Genomic DNA, 18,109 nt, shown 5'->3' with positions numbered 1-18,109 from the left:
TGTCCTTACAGCATTCACTTGAACTCTGCAAGAGTCCCAACCCTTGCAAGGGTCTTGCATTCAGGAATCCACTTTCTTTTTCTCCTCTCCTTCCTGTGGTACTGCTTGCTGCTTTTAACAAGGCTAATGGTGAACTTAATCATCTAACTAACCACTAACCTGGAACAACACTGTAGAGTTGTTTTATGTTGCTTACAATAGTCCATATCTATGGCATGCTCTGTAAGCCATAGGTGTGTGTGTGGTGTATTGGGTTTGGTTTGCTGCCTGCCCTACTGCTAATATTGTTGCAAGCTGATTTTCAAGGGGTAGGAGAACATGCTTCACTTCTGACCACTATCTATAGGACCTAGGAGGCATTTTCTCGTGGCTTTCTGGAAGCATGTGTACCTGCAACACCCAGATCAGATGATAAAAGATAATCTGCTGTCTGCCAGCACTGGGGTGTCCCTAGAACTTGCTGTGTATTCACCAGTGGTTTTGTCCACTTTTAAAAATGAATCTAGTAATTAACTCATTTCTCAGAGAGAAGAGCTCTCACTTGCCAGAGTGGTGGTGGGAGAAATACCTGAAGCTCAGTGTGTGTGTTTCCCTTAGGGGTCCGTTTCTGCTAAACACACACTAAATGTGGTGGGTAGCAGGGCTGAGTGTTGCCAAAGTCAGAGAGGGCCTTGCCAACGGTTTTCTCAAGCTTTGTTGCCATCTTCTCCTTAACTCAATGAGGGAACAGACCACCTCACTTGGCTGCCACATCAGCTGGGTTGCTTGTGCCAAACACCCTGTGCCTTCACAGTGGACTCTGGCCTGCCTGCCCTCTGTGTCCCTGTGGCAGCTGCCCCTCGAACTGCAGCACTGCTTGCTCCTCTCTCTCCTTCCCCTTGCATGTACCAATGGGACATTGCTCTGGTTCCAGTCTGCAGGCAGCTCCACCAGGACAGTCTCTTAACTGTGCATCCACCTCACTATGTAGATCCACATCAGCCCTTCTGCACAGGGAGGGGAAACCTCTAGTTCCAAACAGAAGACTCATAAAAGTAACTTTGAAATAAATACCTCTTCCTTCTGTGGTTTTTTCTTGCTCTTGAAACCAGCATCTAAAGCAGTTCTTTGAGCTCGGTGTGTCCTGAGGCTCCACTGCTGTCACTGAGCGTGAGAAGACCCTTAAGCACACAATACACATAGAGATCCTGTGGAGATTACTGATGTCAGAGCAGCAGCTAGACCAGCAATAGCATACACAAGTTTTGTATTTACTCAGCACCATCATTAAGTAGTGTTCACAGTCACTTTAAAAGTTCAGTATTAAATTGATGCTTTTTTTTTTCTTTTTTTTTCCTTTTTCTAATGTTTTGCTGAAGAAAATGTACCTATTTATTTTGGCAGAAATATAACTTCTAATAAAAACTTCCTCAATTTATTTACCTGGCTGTGGTAGGTTGCTTGTCTTGCTATTTAAAGGCTTATTAAATATTTTTGAATGCACTTTATGCTGTGGGTTTGTGTTGCTGGGCCCTGCCCCATTCTAAGTCCTTTTAGGGTAAACATGCATCCACCTGTGATGGATGGGGCATCATCTAGAGGTGAAAAATGGTGCATTTTGGCTCAGTTCTTAAGCCAAAATGTCTCTGTTTTATTGGAGCTTCTGGGTAGACCCTGGTTTCCAAGAGGAACTGAGCACCATCTTGTGTCAATTGCAGGTGCTTGGCACCTGTTGGTAAGAAGTTAATCACAAAGTTGAAACTTCCCCAATTCCGGGGCATCTTCTGGGGGAAACTGAACCCTGTCACTTATGCCCCTGTTTGTCACTAGGTGAAATGCATCTTACTGGCTGTCGTCTGCCTATTTCAGCTGGATGCCAAGGTTGCCCTGATTAATTTCCAGCTGGGCACATGGAAACCACCAGCCCTTGGCTCTGGGATGGCTGGGGACTTTCCTTGGTGTGAGTCCCTGGCACTGCTGGCCGGGCTGCCGAGCAGGGACACCCAGGCCAGGGACAGTAGCCCCACACAGGCTGGGGTTTGCTGCTGCAGGTGCCCAACAGGCGCCGCAGGACTCGGGCTCTTTTTCCAGTCTGTTGGCAGCAGTGAAGTGTAGAAGTCCGCTTTGTTATGTGCCATCACAGGACAGGTACAAGTGCTGTAAGTACTGTAGCACGCAGCTGCTACCGCAAGCAGCTTTTGCACCTCTGCTACTAGCAAAGGACGAGCATCCCCGCTCGGTGCCGGCAGCCGTTGAAGTTGCTCTTTCTCCCGTCAGCAGGGCTGTGCTCTGCCGGCGGAGCGGCAGCGGGCAGGGCTGGGTGCGCACGCCGCAGCCCGCGGGCTCCCTGCCTTTTGGGGGCAGTTTGAGGCCGGGCCGGGCTCTGTCGGTGTCGCTGCTCGCCCCGGCCCGGTGCACCCCGGCTGTGCGCCGGGTTCTGCTCTCGCTCGCCCGCCCGCCCGCGGCCCCGCTCATTTCCGGGTCGGGGCCGCATCCAGCTCTCGCGGCGGCTCCGCTCGCCCGCTGCCCTGCGCGGGGCGGCCGCAGGTGGCCGCTCCGCTCTCCCTTGGCCGGACTAGGTAAGCGGCGCGAGGGACTCCCCGGGGCGGGCGGGCTGAGGGCTCACTGCCCCTGGGCGCGGGTCCCCTCACCGCCCCCTCCCCATTTTGTGCGGCCGCTGGCGTCCGCGCCGCCGGGCAGGATCCCCTCAGGAGCCGGCAGGCGAGGTGTTGGGGAGCGGCCGCCGCAGCGAAGGACCCCGGCCGGGCCTTCACGAGCCCCTTGGCAGCCTCCGCGGTCCCTCCGTGCCCCTGTGGGGTGAGGGGAGTGGAGGGCTGGGGTCCTTGCCTGTCCGGGGTGACATACCTGCCTCGGCACCAGCTGTCGGTGCCCGCTGGCTGCTGGCTGGGGAAGGACCGGTGTGTCCCGCCGCACACTGCTCCTGAGCCGTAGCTGTCACCGTGGCCATGGGATGGAGCGCTCTGCCATGGTGGGGTCTGGGCTTGGGAAGCTGCCGTGACTCTTAAGTCCGCAGGCTCCTTTGAGATGAGGTCTTGTGTGCTGGACCTGAATGGAGAGCTTTTATTTTCCTCTTCATTTTTCAGCATCCTCTGCTCAAGGAATGTTCTTCCTTGCCACAATGCAGGCGCAGATGACACTGCACGGTAAAGATGCATCCCTATGGCAGCTGCATTAGTGCTGCTTCTCCTTCTCTTTGGAAGGAAAAAAGAGCAGAGATTTCCTTCTCCTAAGACGGCAGTGTCTTTCTCTTTAACATACCATGCGCATCGGATGCACTTTGGTGAACTTTTGTGTTGAACCTCAGGTCCTTCCTGTAGGACTTCCTGAAAACAGCCAAGGGGAAAAGAGGCGAGCGCGCATCAGCCTCTGATACAGGGAGATGGCCGTGTCTGGAGGAGGCGGGATAATCCCAACATAATGTGTTAAGACATGACCCGCTGAGTCCCTGCTTATTCTGACAGAGATGATGGCTGTTGTGCATCAAGGGGCCCTTGGAAAACTGGCAGCTTGTAACCTTGCTTACCCAGGTTCAGGGGCGATGGCATCTTATTCTTCATATTCTGAGGATTGTATAAGCAGGTACATACAAATGAATATATATATATACTTACAAATCTGAGGGCCACTGAAATTGCTTGCCTAGATCAAACTGATAACAAATCTAGTCTGTACTGTCACTGGCCAATTTAGGTGGTCCAGAGGAGATTCCAATATGGGCTGGAGTGGAAGAAACCTCTCTTTGCCAGGGCCTCCTGCTGCACAGAGACTGATACGAGGCCTGAGGCATAAAATGTTAGGATCCTTCATAAGACAGTATAAAATCTCTCTGAAGCTACCTTGCTGAGCGAACAATGTTGTTCTTATTCTCCACAGCATCACTCTTCTCTTGGTCTCTCTGCTGTGGCAAGCTAATCTGGATAGTATGAACTGTCTGATTGGAAAGCCTGCTTGGCTATTTTGTCACCATCAGATAGGAACATTTCTCCTCCCATGGCAATTTAATGCATCTAATGAATCAAGACCCTACCATCTACTGATCTAAAGATTGTACTGCAAAGGAGGGCTCCATGTGGGGCTGACTTTGGCAGTACACAGGCAGTGCTGAGGGACTGCTGTTAACTTGTGATTTTGCCAGGCAGCATCAGAGAATAAACTAATGGGATGAGGACAGTTGGCAGTAACACAAATCATATGGGCACAGCTCCATGCACAATGTTCGTCATGGTCAGAGAGCTTGCAGATATTGATCCTTATGTGTGATACACAAGGTTTGGTTTCCATAATATAGCCCACATGCTATTCACTGCCTGAATCTTTTTTGGTTTGATAAGGCTGCTCTGGGGACTGAATCCTCCCACCTCTCCTTGCTGCTTGTAGGAGCTCATCTTGGATTTAAAGATAGTGACAAGAAACTTCAGCTGTGGCAAGTGTGTTGTCTTCCATGAAGCAGAGCAGTCTCTTCCCTGTTCCTGCCAGGCTCCTTTGCCTGCTGTCCATATAAAGTCTGAGGTGGAAATACTTGGTTTACTTTGAAGGACTGGATCTTGAACAGTCTGTGTTTTTGTCACAACGAAAGAGCAGAATTGCAACAACTAGTAGGGCTTCTGTCCTTTGCCAGTGTGTATCCTTTGAGATAGGGATAGCCCAGCTGCTTGAAAGTGAGATGCTATCCATGCTCTGGTCACTTGTCTTAATATTTTTCTGGCAGTGTTCTCTTTTCCTCATCCTGCATCCTAAAGCTTTAATTTCTTGACTGATGCCGAGGAGGATTTCCCTGTGCATGGACCTAATAGCACATTTCACTAAGCAAACCTGACCTCTGCTGCTGTGCGTGGACCACTGGGGTGGATCCACTAAGTATTCCCTGCGTGCTCCTGCTGAGGCAGGGAGCACAGTGTGCTCTTCTCAGGCCATATGCTGGAAAGGTTTGCAGCACATAAGTGTCTTTTCATTAAAAACAAATAAAACCACACAAAAAAAAATGAACTGATGTTATTAATTTGCTTTCTCGTGCTGATTTCTGATTGTCTTGGAGGTTTCTGCATGTCTGTATAAGCTGCCAGGAATGCTTGAACCTCAGTATTTCACTTGACTGCAGCAACTAGGGCCTCAAGTGGAATAACAAGCACTGTGAGCTTTGACCTAAAACCTCAGGTTAATAGCTGGTGTGGGTTGTGTGGAGGTTGTGGCACCGTGAACTTCCAAATGAAGTCTGGAGCCATGGTGGGTTTGCCCATGCTTTGTTCAGGTTGTGGTATTGTGACCGGGAAGTCCTGTGGACTTTTCAACCAAGTGTTTTCCTCATAACCATGTGTCGCAGAGCACTGAAACTGGAACAAATACTGTCTTGTGCTCTTAGAGACTGTGACTTTAATCATAGGTTTGTTTGGGAAGACATGGGGTATGGTATGATGCTCTGGAAGGGTACAGTGCTGTCATCTGGTTGGCATAACTGGAGGAAGATCTGTGAAGTAATAAGATTGAGAGCAAAGAGGCTTGTAAAATCCTGCTTTCTATCTAATGAAATGTGTGATTGCAGTGAATTTAGCAGAGGTGAGGTCTGAAGGAGGAGCTGTTGTTCCTGCTTCTGTAGTTCTGATCCTTGTGCTAGTATCACTTTTCTGCACCAGTTAATGGCCCCATCCATGTAGAAGCCACTACCTGGTTTGCAAGGGTAAAAACGTGACTGGCAGCTATGAACGTACTGGTATCTATTGTGGTGGTCCAGCACTGCCTGGGCATGGGGCTGGCTGGTGGTTCTGGTGAGACCCTGGCAGATGCAGAGATGTTGCTGTTCACAGCAGACTGTATATCATGGGCTGAGGCAGCCTGCATTTCTAAAGAGGACATGGGAATATGAATAAGGGGAGAGCTCTAAGACATCTTCTACAGCTTGTTGAAAGAATTAGCCTCTGTCATGTGTGCTGGATGAAGGCTAAAGCAATGCAGTGAAGGCTTGAAAAATGTCAATTGCAGCTGTGCAATCGAGGTAACAGTGTCTGGCTGTTTATTGCTTCCTATCTCAAGCTCTTCAAAAGAATAACAAGCAGGATATCTGCAAACCTTTGGGGGAGTAGCACTGGCAGCTGTGTAGTGTTAAAAATAAGATTGTGGAATGTCTAGGTATGTTATTTAGGCTATGGAAAGCAAACCTCTTGGGAAACATCCAACTGTGTCTGGGCACAGTGAGGTGAGTGCAGCCCCTGGAAAAGGAGGGTTAGAAGCAGACCGCAGGCTAGCTGCAAGCAGTAGAATGGGTGTAGAGGGAGCCTGGGAGAGGTGCAGGTGCAGGGAGGCAGATCTAATGTGTAATACAGGAAAACTCAGTGGCCCTCCCTGCTGTAGAAGCCAAACACCTCTCCATCTTATTCACAAAATCATCTCTGTGTAAGAGTAGTGCTTTTATCTGCCTCAGTTTCCACTTTGTAAAATCAAGAGGAGGAAAGCAAGCTCATCTCCAGCTGGGAATTTAAGCTGTAGGTAACCTGTATGTCAAAAGCATGCTTGGTGTTGAAGTTTTCTCTTTGGACAAATGGACTGACCCTCTGTAAAAGAAAACTGACCAGCTTATCTATTGGCAAGGACTAGCATGGCCATGCAGTGGCTAGGGAAGGTGAGCTGTACGCCCATGGAGGCAGCTGAGGTGAAGACGAGTTGTGTAAATATTGCTGAGCCTTATTTTTGCCATAGCTCTTGCTTGTGGCTCCAGTACAAATGCAGAACCCCCTTCGATTTAATGTATTTCCTATGGCACAAGAAGAGTCTTTTGCTTCCCATGCAAATCTGTTTGCTCACTCAAAGCTGCTAAATGCAAATGTACCACTTGTAGCTGTTCTCTATGGGAAGAGTAATGTGGGCTTTATGTAAAGCATGAAGATAAGACCTCAGGAGCGTGGAGAGCAGAGCAATAAGCAGATTTGCACTGGAGAAAGGTCAGCATGGCTGTAGTTCATTCACAGCCTGTTTCCAGACTCGTGAAGGGGGATATTTCAAGCTGTCAGTACCAAATAAATAAGCATTTAATAGAAATGGATTAACATTTACAAGTTCCGGGGGCGTGGGGGCTGGTCAGTTGTTCTCTCCCCACTCTTCTTACCAGCTCCCTGCTGCACCAAAGTGCAGAATCCATGGTGACTGATACTTGGTGACTCAACCTGTTCTGATGCCTGGATCCCTTTCCTTTATTCAGGTTGGGCAAATAATGTTCAGTCTGTAACCATGTTTGAGAGCTCTTGCTGTTGCCCTGGATATTGATACTTAGGTTGGCTTAATCCAATTCGATCTGAAAATCTGCTTCTCTGAACAATGCATGTGAGGGGTGGTATTCAAGTGTCTTTACTAAATCAAAAACCTTTTTGGCATGAGTGGTTGAAGCCTTTTTCTTTGTGTACTGCTAAAGGCACAGGATGTGTAGTATGGTTGAATTAGCATTACTATGGGAACTGTAACTTTTCATATTTCCTGACCTTTATCCATGTAATTTCATTATTTCATTTCATTAAGATAGCTCCAAAATGCTATTTATTTTGTTCTGGTCAGTACTAAGGGAAGCTTTATAAAGGAGCCCAGGCAGAGATTAGAGACAGGGCAGGCTGAAAGGTGCAGAAGAGAGGTTTGCTCTGGGTTTTGTGCTGTTCTAGCAGCATCCCAGCTGAGACCACGGTTCAGTGTAAGCATTGCCTCTGCAGCAACAGTAAACAAAATGGTGAGTAAACTCTTCTGCTCAGGGACAGGTACCTGGTATGGGTGGGTCTGGGTTTTTTTGTTGTCTCAGCTACACTGTTAGAGCCTCCCCCAAAGGATGTGTGGTCCTGGGGCTGAGGCAAGGCTGAACCCTTGAGGACTGGAGAGGAGCAGAGATGGCGTCCAGCAGCACAGAGCCCTCAGCTGGCCTGGGGAAGCTCACTAGCCTTGTTATACCTGCATTAAAGACAAATGTGACAGTTTGTAGTAGTCTTCATGTGCATGTTTTTAGTCTGGTTTTTGAAATAATTTAAAAATCTTTGAAATTGGGAAGGACCCACCTTCACATTTGCTTTCTGCAGGCCCCGTCATTGCTTGCTGCTGGGAGGATGGGGCTATTTGGAGCTCCTCTGTTTGCGGGATGATGAGGTCTCTGCTGTTCAGACACCAGGAATCTCAATGGGAATCAGTGGAAAAGTGGGTTGCTCTCTGTAGAGGCTAGGCTTGCCTGCTCATGAATTGTATGGTATGGCAAAGCTTGTTTGCTGGGCAAATATTATCCTTCAGGGCTGACACAAAGAGGCATTTGGGGCAGGGGTGAGCAGAGGGGACTCTACCCCTGCTAACTATACTGCTCTTCATACTAGGTGATGAAGAGCCAGCCTGCCAGGGTCTCAACATGCTCTTTTTTCTTTGTCACCATCCAAGAAGTCCTCAGGTTTAACTAGTGGGAGCTGACACAGCTCAGGGGAAGCTTCATGCTGCCTGGAAGCCCTGGAGCTGCCACTGGGTGTAAAATCCCCATCATCATCTCCAACTGTCATCAGGCAGGGGTGGCTTTGCTTCCTGTTGATGGTGCTGTGGGATAGAGGGGCGCTCTGGTCAGTGGCAGGATAGAGGGTGACATCTCTGGCTGCTTTAGTGAGGAAGTCCTGGGGTCTGCACCCCATTGCAGGGTATGTTTTACTGTGCATTAGAAAGACGCTCCTTGTGCTGTCATCTTGCCCTTTGCCTTTCTTTTTTCCTATGCTCTCTGTGCTTCACTTTGTGAAACAGGTTGCCAGCTATGTAGATGTTGAAGCAAACTTGAGACAGGATTCACGGGTAGTTTCCAGCTCTGTCCCTGTTGACATCAGGGAGATAGGCAGCTAGCTACTTACAAGAGAGGGTAGCTGCAGCTACAGCTAGAGTTTCTCAGGGAAGGTAAGGTCAGTGTGAGATGAGGGATTATCTACTTTCTTACCTCTTCTTTCCCTCCTGCCTAAGGCAGCTCAGAAACCAGCCCTTCTCCTTTACAGCTGCATTCAAGACAGGGTTACAAGGAATTTACCTTGGGAGCTTAGTGGCAAATTTTCTTGCGCTGCTTTCTGAACCCATGGCTGCTAGCCTACATTGGAAGGGGGATGAGATGCGCAGGGAGCATTGCAAACCACACCTCCTAGCTTGGACCTGCTCTGATACTCTATTTACAGTGGCAGTGTTTGTTCTCCACCAGCTTTCTGCTGCGGAATATACTGCTGGTTCCAGGGAAGGGAAGCGATACTGTTCTACCGCTCCAGGTACCTGGGGACACCTGCAGAGAGAGCAAATGGGGTGGAGGGGAGGGGAGGGAGGAAAGCCTCTCTGATTTGGGCAAGGAATTACTTGAGAAGGAGGTCTGGACAGCTTTGTAAGTTGCTGTGTCTCAGCACAGTTTCTCCCTAGGAACTTTCTGTTCCGACTTCCTGCTTTTGCTTTAAAGCAGCAGAGTAAACCTCAGTGCAGTGTCACTGTACACTACTGCACAGAAAAAAATGGTCATTATTCCCACGATGGAGGAAGGAAAATTTATGGATTGGTTTTCAGGAGCTGGAGGTGCTTAATTAACAGGGTTCATGCTTCAGCCCGGATCACCCAAGGTCTTTGCAAAAGTGGAACTGAAGGAACTTGCTCTCAGTTCTGATATGGTTCTGCAGGTGGCTTAACTAATTCTATTGACTCATTGATTTGGGGAACTGCTGTTTTAGATTAATGGCTGTAATGATTACATTGCAGTGTAAGGATTACTCAAAAGTAGAGGGGGAAAATAAGGGCTTATAATATGTGGGGTTATAATGTTTTCTTATGAAACGGATGTCTTGAGCTGCCTAGAGTGAAAACTAAGGATTTTCTGCTGCATACTTTGTGAAGACTTAGAAAATTTTCTTTTAAAACATTTGTCAGGAATTTCTCCACTGTCTCTCATAAGCACACCTATGTCTCCCCCCCCGCCCCTTAATCCTGTATCAGTGTTTCTGCTGTGATCTTCTGACTCAGTGTAAGCTTTTGTCAAAGAGGGGAATATTCCCAGAACAGTTGCACAAGTTGAACAAAAGCACTTCTCAGACAGTGTCTGCTTCTGAGTTTGCTTCAAATTCTATTCCTTAATTTTAACTGCTCTTTGCCCTAAGCTGTTCCTGGTATGCAGGAAACATGTGCCTTCCAGTTGTTATCCCACTTTGTGGAAGAGCAGCTCAGGGCTTGTGGCTGCTTAGAACATTCTGTAGTTTTCTGTCTTGTAGAAATCTGAGAATTCAGTATTTTGGTGTGATTGTCCCCCCTGAATGGGAGAGGATGTTTCTGGTATCTTGTATGAGATCTTGGAATTCTTGTACATTAAGACCAATCGCCTATTCTTTGGGGAGAAAGAGTGGGAATGTTGAGTTCACCTGTGGTGCCCTCAGAGGTTTGACAGCCAAGAGGTGTCTCTATTCACGGCATGGATTTCATTCTTTTCCAGTGCACAGATTACACTGGCGTTTCAGGAAAGGTGTCTTGCCTAGCACAGCCAACATCTCCTCAGCTCACAGGAAGGGGCAAATCTTTACCTGTATACCCACTGTTGTCAGGGTAGATCCTTAGCTCAGAGATAACCAAGTGTCGCACACCTATGCTTATGGCCATTTTCATCTCTGTGAGGCAGAGTGGGTTAAGCATCTTCTTGGAAATAGGCTTCACCCAGCTGCCTCTGCTCTGTTTGTTGTTTTAATAGCATTTGCAGAAAGGTCAAACTGTCTATGGGTCTCACACATCGCTCCTGGGCAAAACCAATGCAGCACCAGCCACGCAGAGGCTTCTCCAGGGAGTTGAGGTGCCTAGAAATCCTCTCCATAGTCATTCCTACTCGTTAATCTTTGCAAACCACATTTGTCCTTTAAGTGCATCTTGCAGATTCATAGTGATGTAAAGCTTGTCCTCCTGGTCCCAGTGCTAACATACAGCCTAGAAAAGGTCATGGGGGTGAGATCACTGTGTCCAGTTCTCAAGATATTGGAGGTGAATTTCCTGGGATGAAGAAAAGATGCCTGAACTTCATACTTTATGCATCCCCCTGCAGTTGTGGCCCTCTGGTTAAGGAGGTTTCAAGTGCTGCAGAGAACTTGCCAGCTCCACTGGAGAAGAAATCATTGTCTCTCACTTGTATTCAGTAAGCAGTGTGAGTGGGTGCTTCTCCAAAAAGAAGTTTCTCCTTTGAAAAGGGGCTGGGTGGTCTGGTGTTCTGGTTTGGTATTTCATCTATGCGTGTGTATGATGGGGGAGCTATTTGAGGATAACATAAGGCTATGATTATTTTGTTTGTATGAGGCTGATTTCAAGACCAGGGATCTTGATCAACAAAGGTAAGGCTCTTGCTCAGTTCTGTGGTACTTCAGCTGAGATAGGATTGTCACAGGATTTTTAGCCTTTGCACAAAGAGGACAATAAAGTGGCTGAGGAAAACTTGCAGCTGGCCAGAAGGGGCTTGAGCTCAGGACAGTGGGTGGGTGTTAAAATATTTAATGAAGAAGTGACAGACAAGACCGGGAGCTAATTAGGGGCAGCAGTCAACCTTTCTTGTTCAGCACCCCCAAGGCTGGGTGGCAGAAAGATCATCCTCCATGAATCCAACACCACTTGTATCCCTCTCTTACAACAGAGGTGAAAACTAGTGACAAGATGCCTAGAGAGGGCAATTGACTTACATGATTGTGCTGGATGAGTGTGCACAGGTAACAGCAGCCCAGAAGGGTTCCTGTTGAGGTTAGACAAAGTGTATGGCTTGTCATAAAGAGATTCAGCTTCTTGCTGGAAAGGAAAATCTTTGTTCTAGTATTGCATAGCTAGAATCTGAGAACTCCAAGGGGGGAGTCTGAGTTGAGTTTGGCATCCAAGTTATGGGTTTGATGGCAGTGATAGTTGTGGGAAGAAGCCTGACCTTTGGCTGATGGAGTACCATATCCAGTTCATAGGACTGTCCTTAGTGAAAATGTAGCAAATGCTGTGGTCCTTTTAGTGGAAGACTTTGAGCGTGGCTCCTGCTGATGAGGAAGGAGCTTCTATTCATGCTGGGGAACAGCCAGGCTGAACCAGCACTGTGTCTCCAACAGTAGCCAATGGCAAATACCCTCATCTTCCCAGCATGAATGTGTAATGATACTTTCCCAGTACACTTTTCTGTCTGTTTGTGGCTCGGACCAAACAGTTGCAGTCCTTTATGGACAAACTTGGGGAATAAGAAACCCAGTCACTTCTGCAGCCCATGAACTCCTGTGACAGCCTCAGCATCCCATGTCAGCAAGCCCCACGTTGTAATGGTTTGCAGAGTAGTGCCTCCTCCTGCTTGATGTGCAACTGCCACCACCTATTTTATCTGATGCTCCTGGGTTCTTTTCTTAAAGATGATAATGACTGAGGACAATTCTTCATCATCTCTGCCATTCAGGAACTGGATACATAGGCAACTCACAAAAACCAAGTTTTTGCATTTGAAGTTTTGTGTATCCAACAGAACCTTTTATCTATTTGTTCGACAAAAGGCTGTTTCTGTGTAGTATAATTTTGCCCTTGAAGTGTTTCAAGGACGCTGGCAGAGTGTCTAACTCACCACCAGCACAGGACTGAAGTGTGCTCCTTTCAGCCTGAATTTTCTCTGCAGGACACCAAGTGTGGTTGCATTCTTGAGAGTTGGGGGAGAACCTCATATACCTGTGCCTCTGCTGCTCTCGGGGTGTGAAAGGAGTCTCCGCAGCAGCATTTCTGCTGATGTGTCCTTGCTGAGCTGTAGCAGCCAAGGTGTTGCTTGTCATGGGTGGAGTTTTCCTGAATGACATCTTAGCTGTTCAATAACTAGTGGCATGAGCCCAGCAGAAGACTCCTGGTTGTTGTCTCTGGTACAACCTGCTCTGCACCCAAGGGCTCCCTTTGCTAAAGGCGCAGGTAAGGCAGGAGGAAGTTGCCAGCAATGTTGAATTAAACAGGCTGAGGAGCTGCTCCGGAATTACGTAATTTCCTGTAAAGACTATTTGAAGAGCTTTGAAATGCCAGCTTAGGTCTGGAGCTTGTCTTCCTTCTGGGGCCTTCCTGTCTGCCACACCATCCCTTGGAAAAGGAGAGTTCCCAGTCCTCAGTTTTCACTTTGATTCAAAAATCATCCAGTGTGTCTGATGTCAAGAGCCAAGCCCTTTGTCTTTTCCCACATCTCGGCTGGCAAAGAAAGTTTGTTTGGCTCCTGCCTGCCTGGCCTGTAGGTATCACCAGCAGAGCAGAGCACTTATTCTGAGGTCAACATGCTTGGTGTTACACAGGTGTAATCTTCCTACTTGCAGCATCTAACTTCAACTTCATAACACCGTTCCGCTGATGTGAATCAAGACTGTATTATCTCTTCACACTAAAATATCTGTCTTTGTCAATTGTGTTCTAGAGCTGATTGTTCTCTAACAACCACATATTTGTGGTAGAACATTAACAGCAGTGGCATCAGCAGGAAACTCAATACTGCTCAGAGGCTTTTCCACTTCACTAAGTGAATGATGTTTACTTACAGCTGGCTAACTGTGTCCTTTGTGGCTGTGCAGCACGCTCTCCAGCCTATGAAAATACAATGAATTCTTCTTGATGCCAAAGGTTTTTCCATTCCTCTGCTGCTTTGGTATATTAGATGAATCCTTACACTGTGTTGTATGAGATGTTGCAATGTTCTGTTCTGTCTCTTAAGAAACTTGTAAGCTGTTAGAAAGTGAAGGAATTTGCAAAAATTAGTTGTTTTTAACCTAGCTGTTGCTATTTGTCATGTCTGATTGCAGACATGCTCTTTATTTTCTCAAAAATCAGCTGTGTGCTAGTTGTATTGACAGATCCCAGGCCATTAGCTGTTTATGGAAAAAATATGGTTAGGATTTTGCTTTTAATTGCTGAGATTTAACTCTTGGCCCAAATACTGTTAGAGGAAAAACTGATGCTTTCTCTCTCCACTCCCCAAGCAAAACAATCCAACAAAGCCAAAACCCCAATTAGTAGGAGCGGTTCCAGTGCAAACACACACCCTCAAGGTTTGCAAGTGCTGCCACACTGCCAGTGTGAGAGAGCTGACAAGTGTCACTGGTTTGCGATGGGCATAGCTGGAGAACAACATGTGTGTGTGATGGAGGACTTGGGGCAGGTTCTGGGGGAAAGAGTGTTGGTTGGGTATGTTGCGGTTACCTATCTGAGTTGAAGACTTCTTACATTAATGGTCCTTGGCATGTGTTGGTTCTTTCTGTTGTGCTGTTGAATTGGGAAGTATCAGTAAATGCAGTTTTAAGAATTTTATTTGTTCATCTCATGAAATAAGAACAGAATTCTTACCAGTCTCAAGGTGTTTGCAGATAGGAGCATAGTCTGCATCAAACAAGTGCCTCTGTGGCAAGTGTTTTTAGCAAAGATCAAGAAGTTGGTATGATAAGCTCCTCTTTGCTGAACTTCAGTGAGGGAAATGGTGAACTGCAGCAGAGCACCTTTCTTTAAGATGCTAGTTGGAATGACCGAGCCGCTTGCAGCTGCCTATGTTTCTGGGATATACCTCTGTATTGTACTGGCATATCTCATAATGTAGTCACCCATCGATATTGCAGCAGGGGTTAGCTCAGGGCTATCAAGCTGGGCTAAACTCCTGATGAGTAAACAACACAAAGGTTCCTGGATTCATTCCCGTTTCCTTAAAGAGTACAATGAAGTGCAGGCAATTAAAAGAGAGAGAGAAAAAATTAAAAGAGAGAGAGAAAAAAAGTGAGTGAAGTGTAGCTCTAGATATTACACCTGATTTCAGGCTCTCTGCCCAGGGTGTGCATAGGTTTCTTAGTTTTTTTTTTTTTTAAAAAAAGAAAAAAAACACAACCCCATAAAACAATTGATGTTTTTCTTTTTTTTTTTTTCACTGTATTTTTTTTCCTGCTGTTCCCTTTGGGAAGGGAGAACCCAACAACCACCCAAACAAATTCCAAACAATGGAAACAAATTTCCTAGAGAAAGGAAAGAAAAAAATAGTTTAGAGCAAAGTACACTGTGGAATAACTCTGCTCTGCTCCCAGCCTTGTAAGGCACTGCGCAGAGCCTGTTAAAACAATTTTCACCTAATGGGTGCCCTGTTTCTTTGAGCAGCTTTTGGAAATTCAGCCTGTGTGGAAGCCAGTGTGACATGGGGGTCAGTGCCATTCCTTGGCAAGACTTCTGCTCCTCAGCTGGCCAGATTTGTATGTCTGTGATTTTGTCAATGCATTTAGAGTATGTACTTTTGCACGCAACTAGGATAGTAATTGTAAATACATGTATTTGATCACTGAATCTCACAGGACTATAAAATCCAGGATGTGTAGATGTGACTGTGTCCTACAACCAATACTTTTTATAGTAATTATTTGCTTTCAAAACACTGGGAGGGAAAGGAAGGTAGAACAAGCAGAGCAAATGGCGTATGTTTGATATAAAATGGTATAAGGGCCTGTGAAGCTTTTATTGCCCTTTTCTCTTAAAACATACTTGTTACTCAGCTGCTCCTGAGTGACACTCCCATTCCATGATCAAGCAACAGATGCTTTGTAGTACCACGTCTTGGCATGCTTTTGCAGTGCATTTGTAATTTGCTGAAGCAACAGGCTTCTGCTGCAGGGATCCCTTACCCTAGCCCTTCATCTCCTTCTCTTTGTGTCATGTCTTCTCATGCATGGGGTCAAACCTGTCTCGTGCAGCTATGCATCAAGAGCTGGTAAATGCGCACATAATCACCTGGTGAATTCCTTCCTTTGAAGTTGTAAGACACTTTTTCTGCACTAGGACTAGAAAGGAAAGGGGGAGGAGGGGGAAGTTCTTCTGATCTGTTTAAATAAATGGCTTAAATATTTAGCTTTAGTATGGGGGTGGTTTTGTTGTTTCTAATAATATTGTCTTGGGCAGAGATACAGGAAGATGTCTTCTGGGAAACTTCCTGGCAAGTATTTGAGCAGTTTAGTTTGTGGTATACCTTAGACACTTACTATATACCTATAATGATTCTTCCTTAATATTCCTTTCTACCAACACGTCACCATAAATTCAGTGGTACAGGAAAGCAAAAACGTGCTTTCCCTTACAGCTCTTCAGGATCCAAATGCTGGAATTGCTCTGTAATCCTGGGTAAGCCACTTAGCCAGTTGTGCTTGGTTTTTTCTGCCTTGGTTAACTGTTGCTTCATTGTCTTGCCCTGGGGCACAACTGCTAGGAATGCTGTGTGTTCAGCGTGTCTACAGTGCCCTGCGGTGACTGGGGTCATCTAAGGACCAACTGTGGAAAATCTGGCAGCACTCCCCACTTTCCTTTCCTTGTCATTGGGTTGCAGAAAAAAACATCAGACAAATGAAGTTGTCATGTGCACATGGTGGTGACAGTCGTCACCTAGGTAAGGGCTTGGCTGTTGATAGCATTTTAGCCATGACTTTTCTGTACCTGTTTGACACTGCTTACTGCTACAAGAAGCAGATTTCTGAGACAGTAAATTGGTACTTTGAAAGTAGAATCTTCACTTTTCAGGAAAAGCACCTCGGGTCAGTTCCTCTGTGTGTTGAAATTTGCAGTTTCTTCAAGCTCTGTGTTCAAGTTTTTAGTTCTTCAGTTTTGAGGCTTTGAAACTATTTTGATGCTTGAGTTTCTTATGTAATTATCAGTCTCCAGGAACTGAGTCTTAAAATAAAGTGCCAGCTGTCACAAGCATCAGAACCAAAGGAGGAGCTGACAATCTATAAGCATAGGCAGGTGATGCGACTTACCCAGGGCCATACGGCAAGCTGAATCAGGATTAGAATTCAGGTCTTATGTTTCCCCAAAGAATACCATTCCCATGGGATCCAGCTGACTTTCTGGCACAGTTTTGCACAGGATACTGCAGTTTATGCCTCAGGTGGTTAAAACACACGTTTAAAACTGGTCTTAGTTACCTCTGTGTAGAAATACAAGACCTGTTGTTAGCTGTCTTTACTGGCAGTTGCATTTCCTATTATGTGCTGTGTCTGAGAAGATCCGCTTTCCAGGCTCTGGGAGAATTGTCTTGCAGGAGCAGGTCAATTGCTGGCCCCAGCACACACTGTGGCAGGAGATACCTGGTGTAATCCACAGGTCCTGAAGACTGGCTTTCTCTCAAGCTCTGTATCAGGTTGTTCAGATGTTGGACACTGCCCATATCTTGCCTGTGCAATGTCAGAGCTGACCTTGAGCACAGGCAACCAAACCTCTGGGTGTGTGGAAAGGGGACTGCAGAAAAACATTACACTCTGAGGCTGACCAGGGCGACTGGAGCCCATTGGCGCCCCCATGGCGCTTCCATCTTCCTGGTAGAGGAGTTTTTGGTCTGTGGCATGGTTTTGAGCTGTGAAGGTGGCAAGAAACATTTGTTTGAGTTGAAGCTGGGACTCTCATGGAGTGGGTGCTGGTCAAACCGTGTACCCAAACATTTGGAATAGTCCTGTGAATCTTTGTCAGTACCCACTGATTGCAGCAGGCACCCCATGTCTATCAGTGTGTTCATGTGAACAGTGGATGTTTTCATACAGATTCAAAGGGAGGCTGGGCAAGTGTCTTGGAGGATGACAGAGGAACCCTGTGGCTCTGGAATTGGCCCAGGCTGACAGTGGTTAGAAGCTGGCAGATCTCTTCAGGGAAGCCTCTGAGCCTCTGTGCTTGCCCTGCTGTAATTTTTATCTTATCAGCCATTCATGGCCATTGTTGAAGGCAAAACGCTGGGCTAGATGAGCTCATGACCCATTGTGGATGTTCTTATGATGGAAATTAACAGTCCAAGATACAGAGATTGTCCTGACTCCAGGCTAGTGTAGAAATTAATTCACAACTGGTGCTGACTCAATGACTACCTTGTCCTGCCACAAGAGACCTTGAAAAATGCATCCTGTCAGGAAGTTTTGTTAACAACCCCTGGCTTTGTCACTGGAGAAGGCTTGGCTGCATCTCACTGGGGAAGCCTAGCAGGCTTGCCTGACCAAAAGCATTAGCTGTCCATACCTATCTTTGCCTTCTCCACTTGTCCAGCAAGAGTGGCTCTTCCCAAGCTATCTTTCTGCACCCAAGCCAGCTCTGCTGGCCTCACTTTTGGTACCAGTCTACAGTTTTAGCATTCTACTGACCT

At 46.7% G+C, this 18,109-nt stretch overlaps 2 protein-coding genes across 8 annotated transcripts in view; both read left to right on the top strand.

The window, feature by feature from the left end:
• The window catches only part of RPLP2 (ribosomal protein lateral stalk subunit P2), a 142,270-nt gene that overhangs the window by 38,823 nt on the left and 85,338 nt on the right, over positions 1 to 18,109 (top strand). The window lies entirely within an intron of this gene.
• Positions 2,445 to 18,109, top strand: part of CRACR2B (calcium release activated channel regulator 2B) — a 46,421-nt gene continuing 30,756 nt past the window's right edge. The window contains exon 1 of one of the 7 annotated variants that reach the window (XM_057412789.1): positions 2,445 to 2,558. The gene's annotated coding sequence lies outside the window, so the exon portion shown is untranslated. Of the gene's footprint in view, positions 2,559 to 9,028; positions 9,243 to 18,109 lie in introns of those variants that run through there. The other 6 variants (XM_057412791.1, XR_008972565.1, XR_008972566.1 and 3 more) reach the window with 6 other exon arrangements.

The sequence above is a fragment of the Pezoporus wallicus genome, unplaced genomic scaffold (assembly GCF_028554395.1).
Source record: "Pezoporus wallicus isolate ANWC-B61680 ecotype Strahan unplaced genomic scaffold, APGP_CSIRO_Pwel_v1 scaffold_6885, whole genome shotgun sequence".
In the NCBI taxonomy this organism is placed as follows: Eukaryota; Metazoa; Chordata; class Aves; order Psittaciformes; family Psittacidae; genus Pezoporus; species Pezoporus wallicus.
Note: the sequence above shows the minus strand (reverse complement) of the source record. Positions and strands in the feature narration are given on the sequence as shown.